Raw genomic sequence first — 9,583 nt, 5'->3', positions numbered from 1 at the left:
AGTTTGATTTCTATCCTGCGTGAAGCCGAGGACCCTCTTGGCTGGTCCTGTGGGACCCTCCCCTGGGTTCTCACACCCATGCTGCCTGCATCACATCTCCTCTCTTGGCACTGCCCTGGCACACTGTGCCCACGATCCTTGCAAATAAGAACAGCCCTTTTCCTCCAAAACAAAAACCAACCAACAAACCTTCCCTGACCAGGTCTGACTGTGACTCCAGAGCCGGGAGTGGGGAGACCACCATGGTGGGGACGGGCCAGAGTGGGGGGTGCAGGGGACAGCTGGGAGGCTCCAACAGATTCTGGATTAAAACAAGCTCCCCAGTTTGCAAGGGACCCCCCCGACCCCCCCCCAGAGGCTACGGCGCTTTCCTGAGATAGAGATTTTCTTTTTTAAAGTGGTTTTATTTATTTTTGACGACACAAATGACTGATTATGTCCTCCCTTCTAAGAAATCAGACCACTAAGTAAAGTTCCATTCCTGTTTGATCTCTCCTGCAGCACCCTCCCCCACTCCCTGAAGACAACCTTAGGTTTATCTTCTTCCAGACCTTGTAAGTGCTTTTGCAACAAAAACACGTGCCCACAGAGAATTCATAGAACAGTCTATGGTTTTATGGGTTTGTAAACATTAATGACATAACACGGTGTGTGCTGTGCTTCCGACTTTTCACTCAGCAAAGTGCTGTTGGGACTTCTCCGCCTGGATACCTGTAGATCTAGGACATTCCTCCTAACTGCTCTCACAGCACGCGAGCTGATGCGAGTTATGAACTCATGGATTGCTTTCCATTTTCCACTATCGCAAATAACCCTGCAGTGAGAGCGCTGGTTTATACCTCCTTGTGCTCACGCGGAGGGGAGCCTCAGGGTAGATCATGAGCGTTGCAATTATGGGTCAGAAGGCTTAGTTTTAATTTTTTTGGTTTTAATAGATATTTCTAAAGTGCTCTCCAAAGTAGCCACTCCAATTTATTTCCCCAGAGCCTTATAACGTTTGTTTCAGAGAGCTTTGCCCTGTGTCAGCCTTAGAGTGGGACGGAGGGGCTAGTGGGCTCTTTGGCCGGAGGCTGGGGCCCCGTGGGTACCACAGGTGCCCTGACCAGGCCAGCGAGCTCTCGATTAGGTTGTGGGAGGGGCAGGAGGGGGCCTCACAGGGAAGATGAGAGAGCCTTGGGTGTGAAAGGCCCTCACTGGGGGGTGGGGAGGGAGGAAGGGAATAAGGGTGTGGCTGCTGGTGGTTGATGAGTTCAGGACTGATGGCCAGTGCTTACACCTCATCCCTGGAGGGGCAGCTTGCAGGGCCCCACCTCAGCAGAACATGGCCTGCATGTTACCTCCTCTCTGCAAGCTCCCTCCCCCCAAACCACACCGGAGGAGCTTGGAGCTTGTCCCTGCTGGGTGGACCTTCCCCAGAGGACCTGGACCCCATAGAAGGGGCCCATGGTCTTCACATAGCAAGTGTCCCTTTGTGACAGAAGCGACAGAGCTTGTCCTTGGTGCCAGATCCCAAGCTAAAACTGGCCTTCTGGGCAGCCGGTTCTGTAGACTGGAGTTCAGAGAACAACCGCAAAGATTCCAGGAGCTCTCTTCAGCCCGGCGTTGGCCACCTTCTCCCTCAAGCAGATGTGTCGCCCAATGGAAATGTTCGGTCCCTTCTCCTCCCAGAACCCTGTGAAGTGAGGCCCAGCTGCCACCCCCAGCCGGCACTGGTGCTGAGACTTGGGGGATGGGGGTTGGGCAGAGACACCCGGTGCTCGGAGGGTGGACAGCTGGTCCTGCAGGCGAATTCGTGGTCTGTTTCCACTGTGAGCTGATTTTCAGTAAATTCTCCTTTAAGCCCTAAATATTGATCTCTGAGATCGGGGAATGAAACTGACTTTCCCAAAGACTGTTTGAACAGAATGTTCAGAAAAGATGGGGAGGGGAGTGGGGCCCCTGCCGGCTCATCACACTGCTGGTGAACCTGACATCTGAGGCCGAGACTGTGCCACCGTCTGGACTGGGCACAGCAGTGGCAACTTCAGGGATAGCTATCGATCTTTGTAAAAGATGCTTGGAATATAATGGCCAGCGCTCCGAAGTGGAAGAGGGCACTCAGCTTGGACAGTCCCAACCTTGGACCTGGGCAGGTGTTTCTGCAGCAGGACCCTTGTTTTCAACTAGACGAGGAAGTGTCCTGCTTTGAGGAGAGTAGGCCTCTCCTCTTGCCCACTCTTGGCTTCCCAAGAGGTTGGAGTCCGTGTGAGCAAGGCTGACGAGGGGAGAACTCCCTGCTGACTGTCACTTCTCAGTTACCCATCCAGGCCACCCGGTCCAGTCCCATGTTGGGTGTACCCCATGCCAGCCTTGCGTTGGGATGTGACAATGTGGGCCAAGTCCCCGGGCTGTAGGGTCACTGGCTTTTGGTGCATGCATTGTTCCCTCAACATAATCATTTCCATTTAATTGGCTCCAGCCCCATCTCTATGAAGTGGGTCCTCCAGTCTCCTTGAAAATCTCTTCCAGGTATCCCCGGGGGTCCCCAGAAGGCTTTTTACAGAGGCTCACAGAGTCCTCCCACTTCCTGTGCTTCAAGTCTGCTGCCCAGGAAGCCCCACTTATGGGCCACGGCCCTGCACTAGCCCTGCCCAGCCTCATGCGGCCACGCAGTGCTGAGACAGAGTCAACCTCCCTGCGACCTTGTCCAAGCTGAAGCTGGGCTGTGCTCCGGGCAAGGGTGAGGCGAAGGCCACACTATCTCCCCAGGGCCCCACAGCAGTGTTGCTCGGACCCTAGTGCAAACAGCCCCTACAGTGTCTGCCCCCGGCCTTGGTTCTGGGGCAGAGCCCCAGGCGCTCCTCCCTCTGCCCTGTGTTGGCTCTGATAAACTGATGGAACAAGTCACTCAATGTAATGGTTCCAAGCAATCTTTTATACAGCTCAGGATTCTGAGGGCCGGCTCGGCTGGTCTCTGTTGGACTCATTCATGAGTCTGCATTCAGCTATCAGGTTGGCTGGACGCTGGTAATGTAGGCCAACCTAGCCTATATTATACGTCTGCTGGTTGACAGGCTGTCCAACAGGCATCTTAGCCTCCAGCAGACTAACTAGGGCATCTTCGCATGGTGCCAGGGCTTCCAAGAGGGGCGAGAGGGTAAGCCCTAGTAGGTGAACGCCTTCCAAGGCCTCTGCCTTTGCTAATGTCCTATTATCCCAGGTAAGTTGAGTGGCCACCCCGCATTCAAGGACTGGAGAAATTGACCCCACCTCTAGGTGGGAGGGGCTGCAGTGTCACTAAGCAAGCGCATGGATGCAGCAAGAAGACTTTGAGGGCAATTTTGCAGCCTATTATACGTCCTTAGCCCCTCTCACAAACCTCCTGGCAGCCTCTTCTCTACGTGCAAATCCATGCCTACATGCAGAGCCCCAGGCTGAAGTTCCAGGCAGGGCCAGAGGCCCTGGGTGTGGCCAGGAACATCCTCCCTGCAGTTTTCCCCACTTACTCAGTTTCCATGCAAGAAGCTCTTCACATCCCCGCGTTTGGCTGGACTGCCAGCCCACGTGCAGGGAGCCCAGGGCTGGTTCCAGGTGGTCAGGCAGTCCCAGGATCCAGCCAGTCTTCTTGAAGGGAGTGAGCACTGGTCACCTGGCCTTGGGGTTATGGTCTCACCTCGTTGTGTCAAAATTGCTCTCTAGGTGGACAGGGCTGAGAGTGACTTCACAGGGCATGGGATAAAGGGCCTGGTCGGTTTCTGATGCCCCTACTTCTCGTCTGATCATTGACATAAGGATGGGGGCCATCATGAGCCAAGGGCTGTGCTGTGTCTCATAGGACCATCCTATCTCATCCCCACAACAGTCCTCCAAACTCAGACCTGTCACCCCCACTTTGCCAACAAGGAAGCTGAGGCTCAGAGAGGTTGAATAACTTTCCCAGTGCCACACAGTGAGTAAATAGCAAAACCAGGAATGGGACCTAGTTTCCTACATCCACCTTTATCTAACCATTGTGTAAAGGTTCTCTGATAAGAGGTATCATGATAACAAAAGGGACTACTGCCACATTTGTATAAACTGTCTCCCAAGACCTCATTTCACCCTTGAACTGCCGCCTGGGGAGGCAAAGGCATCTTGTCTCCCTCTCCAAATGGTAAAGTGAGGACTGGAGAAGTCAGAGGACCGGGTTTCTGACTTTTTTTTTTTTTAAGATTTTATTTATTTATTTGGGAGAGAGCATGCACAAGCAGGGGGAGGAGCAGAGGGAGAAGGAGACTCCCCGCTGAGCAGGGGACCCTGAGATCATGACCTGAGCCGAAGGCAGATGCTTAACCGACTGAGTCACCCAGGCATCCCTTAGGCTTCTGACTTTGAAGCCCAGGCACTTCTTTCCCCATGACAGGATGTCTAATGGGCCACTTTGTGCTTAGGGAATATTTATTTGTCAGTGATATGCAGGCAGGGCCGGGCAAGATCTTTAGAGCTGAGGAAATGAAAATTATACACCTTCCCGTGTAAACTGAAAATAAAAACCACGAAGCAAGAAACTCATACTTGTGTTGAAATGGAAATAATTGCATTCTAGACTTTTCGCTCACAATATTCAGGACTAGTTTGTCCAAGTTTATGGTTTTATTTGGCGGAGGAGGGGGGAACTGCTAGTACTCCAAGCTGATCCATCACTGTGTGTCATGCGGCTTTGGGTATATGTACCAGCATCTTAATCCCCTGCCTGTTTGCAGAATGGGACTTGGTGAGATGCCAGGTAGCCAGCCCTCCCCTCCTGCCCTTGCCCGAAAGTGGAAAGGGGCGAGATAGCCAGAGTGTGGGCATGAGGCTTGGGCTTTGCAATGGGCTGCACTGCCCACCAAGGGTTTTGGCCATGGGGGGAGTGAAGCCAGGATGCTGTGTCCACCCAAGGTCATTCCCAAGGGCAGAGGTGGTGGCAAGGGTTCCGGGCAGCACTGTGTGGTGTGGCCTGGTGGTTCTTTGTGCTACCTACCCACCCAGCTCCCGTCTGTTTTCTGAGCCTGCCTCTCCTTCAGATGTGCTGCCTGACATCCTTCCAACACATCTCTCTTCTGCTTGAGATAGACTCAGGGGCTGTTTGCTGCAAAGAATCCTGATGAGCACGGGGACTTTGAATGGGGGAGGGACTGAAGGCAGGCAGGCAGCCGGGGAGCCTTGGCAGTCACATGGGGGAGTGGGGACAAAGGCCCTTAGGAAGGGAGAGGCAGGAGAGGGACAAGGTACTGAGGAGGAAGGGTTGACAGGTGTGAGGTCAAGAGAAGGCAGTCACAAGTGACCCTGGTCTTACTGGTGGCATGGATAGATTACATGGCCGTGGGGACACCGTCTGTGGGTGATGTCATGAAGGGCCAAAAATGTCCTCCTTCAAATGCCACCCTGACTGAAACCCAGGAGAGGGGCAGTTGTGAATGTCAGCAGGAAGGGCCGATGTTCAGGAACTTGGAGTGGGGCGAGGGAGAGCCATCCACCCCCCAGGGAGATTTCAGATGATCCCAGGACACAAGCCATATAACCAAATCCCCCTGCTCTGGGACTTGGCACTCATACTCTTAAAATTAGGACTCTCGTTCATTTTTATCAAGATCTTGAAAGTGGTAATAAAGTTACACCAATGAATAGCCCAGCACAACATGGGAAATGTAATAAAGGTGAAAGCAATAAAAGGTGGAGGGACAAGCCACTCCGCACGGATACGACTCGCAAGAAATAAAAGTCATTATCACCTGCGCAACCTGGCCGGCCCACTCCGCATGTGCGGAAGAAAACCATTTCAGAACTTTATTTCCTATATTGAATGTCGATAATTGGATGTATTTATAAGTCTCTCTGGAAGAAAACAGCTTGTGATTTCAAGATGAGAAAACAGTCTTCCAAACAGTGAAAAACAATATATTCCCCATTTCCACACACACACAAAGAGCTTGTTTCCGTCGATGTTTTTAAGGTGCTGTTGGAATGATTTGCTTTCCCGAAGCCACCATGCCATTTCTCATCTTGAATTGCCTCATAGACCCTGGCAAAGCACTCAGCAGGGACCACTTCATCTGAGGAGCTGACGGGCTTCTGAGGGAGGGCCCCTCAGCCACCGCCTGTTTTCTGCAGGAAGAGGGCTCCTCAGGCGGGCCGGTGGGGAGGAAGGGCAGGAGGAGAGAGGTGGGGGGGTTCCGGGGGGGGGGTGACGGAGAGGGGTGGCCACGCTGGCCTCAGGAATGGGAAAGCGGCGGCTGTCCCTGCTGACATTGCGGAGGCTGAAGGCTGGGGCCTGCCAGGGCTGTGATGGAGAGGCGGCCTCCTGGGCTTTCCCTTTCCATCACGCTCCTTCCTTCCCCAACTCCGGAGAGCTTGGGTAGGAAGGTGCCACTCCCACCCCCTCTCACACCCACACACTCCCACCCACCCCCCCATTCCTTCTGTTCAGTCGATTCGGTGTTGGTTTCCTGAGCCCAGTCTTCTGTTCTCAGAAAAAGCAAAACAATCACGAAACCCCCCAGTGACACCCCATGTCACATGCCATGCACCCTGAGGCTGGTGTTCCCGGGTCAGGTGCAAAGTCTCTTGCTGCTCTTTCCAGTTCTGTTCTCTGACCCTCCCGAGCTCCAGCCCCAGGTGTGAGCTTGGCCCCCACTGCTTTCCTGCCCAGAATCAGTAATTCCCCACTGATCACGGCAGGAAACAGCAACCTGTACCCCTGTTCTCCCTGATGGGCTCCTCTCCCGCCTCTGCCCCGCCCCCCCCCCCGACCTCCAGTGCAGGGTCTGGGCCCCGACCCCTCACAGCGTCGTCAGTCTCAGAGTGGCACCAAGGATGACAGCTTGGTAGCCAGGGCCAGAGCCAGTGTCTAGGCCACCTCCAGTGTGGTCCCATGGAATCTTCCAGCAGACCAGTGTCCTCAGTATGCGGCTGAAGATGGATGAGGCCCATGTCACAGCTTTTCTAGGGAACACCCCTACCAGGCCCCAAGGGTGGCCCCTGTGTCAATCTGGCTGGTGGCCACTTCTGGGGCTGCCATCTCAGGCAGCCAGTTGTCAGGAGTGTCCGTGGGGCTGCAGGAACATGTGGCTAGGTTGAGGGGGGTGGGCAGAGTGGCAGGACCCAGTGTCTTAGGGACAAAAGGAGCCACAGAAGCTCCAAGCAGTCGTCTTCCCAGGACCAAGTTTCTGGTGGGCGTCTGCCTGGGGCAGGGCACTGCGGGAGAGTTACGATGCTCAGCTGCTGGGCTGGCTGAGCACGAACACCTCCCCTTGCAGGTCACAGTGCTGCAGACTGTTTCAGCCAAAGGCCTGTGACCTCGGAGGTGACATCGCTTAAGGCCCGAGTGTGCTGCCTGGTGCTCTCCCTCGCTGATTTACACACTCCTGCTCCAACTCTCTAAAATCAATCTTTCTCCAATTGCCTCCTGGCTCCCAACAGCGTCCGGATCTGCCCTGCATGAGTAACTACGCAATCTTCTCCCACTCCCAGGGCTGCTTCTCCCGGAGCCCCAGCTCCTGATGAGGAAGGGTGGGGGTGGGGGTGGGGCCCGGCCCTGCCAGAGCCTCTGATGGGAGGGGTGAGTGGTGGCGGGCAGTCTTCTGTGCCAGGCTCCTGTAACACCGGCAGGGCAGGCCCTCGGTCCAGATGGGCCTGGGTGCACGGGAGTCATGGGCAGGGCCTCCCTATTGCTGCTCCCATGCCGGGGAGCTCCGCTGAGTTGGTAGGTGCCCTCCCTCTTTTAGTTTGTGGATGTTTAGGATAATTACGTCTTTTTCATATTAATAAACACTCTGAGCTGGCAGTTGGCTTAATTTTGACATATTTTATGTCAAAAGAAATGGTGGAGGGGCTCTAATTAGCTCAGGGGCAGGTTTACCTTCCACAAAGGAACATGAAGAGCTCATTCTGCTCACCCTTTGTTATTTTTAAAAAGTGTCTCTTTTTTTGGGAATTGAGTTTCTTTAGCTGAAGGTAGAGCAACTGCTCAATGGGGGGGGGCAAGTTCTTGGGGGCCCAGAGCCAGGTGGTAAAGTATAGAGCCTTGTACCTCTGCTCTCCTCCCTGGAGACAGGCAAGGGGGCTGACAGACCTCTCTGGGGGAGTCCTACCTGGAGGACAGACCCCTGAGAGCTGTTATATGTGGAGGGCTATTTGGAGGTGCCACCTTCCTCCTCGTGCCTTTGGTCTCTTTTGGCTATGCCACGGGCTAAAGGTGCCCAGATGTTTGCTCCTGACACCCTCCAGCAGCCCTATGAGGTGGTACCACTAGATCTCACCTGACAGATGAGGAAACCAGGGATGGTGCTGGGATTCAAAGTGGCCAAGCTGTGTCACCCACTCTGCTTATGGTGTGGCTTGGTTCCTCCCCCTGTTTAAGGCTCTGGCTCTCTTCCCAGCTTTGTGGGAACACATCACAGCTGTTTCTCCATCTCATAGCCTCTGGTGCCCCCCAGCCTGACCATGGTGACCCACATCCTTGTCTTTGACAAAGAAACAAGAGGTACCCCCAAACCCAAGCCCTTCAACCAGAAGTTACCTCCAGCTTTGAGACAGCTGGGGACTGGGGTCAGGATCCCCATGGGCATGTGCTGGGCCCTATCTCCTGTCCTCACACATCTGCACACCCTCATGTGGCCCAGGCGCCCAGGGGTTCCCCCACCCCCAGCCCGGGGCCCCTTTTCTTCACAAAACCAACATGGGTAACTAGTCAGGGGTGTGACTGCCTAAACTTGGCTCCTGTGTGAGCTCAGGTGAGTTACCTATCTCTCTAGGCCTCAGTCTCCCCATCTGTAAAATGGCATTAAGGACAGAGCTTACTGCACAGAGCTGTTGTGAAGATTCTATGAACTAACATTTGCAAAGGACAGGGTCATAGTAAGTGCTCTGTACCTGTTGCCAGTAGTTGTTAGTATTACTATTATTCTAAAACACCTGCAGCCTAGGTTGCTCCCTTGGAACATCTGCTTCCCAATCTCCTTCCCTGATACCCCTTCCTCCAACTCTTTGGAGGACCCTGCACCCAACAGCAGTGCCCAGGAAAGCAAAGGGGATACCTTCCGGTAGATTCTCCCTCCTAAACTGCGCCCTCCATGTGTGCCCTTCTCCCCAGCTCTCCTCACTGGCCCCCTTGCCTCCGGGTCCTCCTCCATCCTGCAGTTGAGGGAGCTTGGAAAGGTCCTACTAGACCTAACTTCCCAGCCGCATACCGGAGGCCCTGCAGGATCTGACCCTTGCTTACTTCTGAGGTCTTACCTCTCACTCCCACACCCCGTCTCCTGGACACTGAACTTTTTGGTGACTCCAATAGCCCTGGCCTTTGGTCAAGTCATTTTCCTTCTTCAGCTACAGCTATCACCTCTGCCCTGCCCCTAGATTGGGTCAAAGACTCTCTCTCCCGGGGTGTCCTCCCCCGAGGGGTGGGGTGCTGAGATGAGGTATCCATTGCCTAGGGACACTCCCTTACTCTGGAAAGGCCTCTGTTCGGCCCCCCCCGCCCCCCGCGGCTTCCAGGGCTCTGCTCCACGGGTCTCGCGGAGCTGGACGCTGGAGGGGGCGGGGCGTGGGCGTTCGGCCCCGCCCCGGCCCCGCCCCCCGCAGGGGG

The sequence above is a fragment of the Ursus maritimus genome, unplaced genomic scaffold (assembly GCF_017311325.1).
Source record: "Ursus maritimus isolate PB19 unplaced genomic scaffold, ASM1731132v1 scaffold_19, whole genome shotgun sequence".
NCBI classification, from domain to species: domain Eukaryota; kingdom Metazoa; phylum Chordata; class Mammalia; order Carnivora; family Ursidae; genus Ursus; species Ursus maritimus.
The sequence above is the reverse complement of the archived record's forward strand: the minus strand, read 5'-3'. Positions refer to the sequence as shown.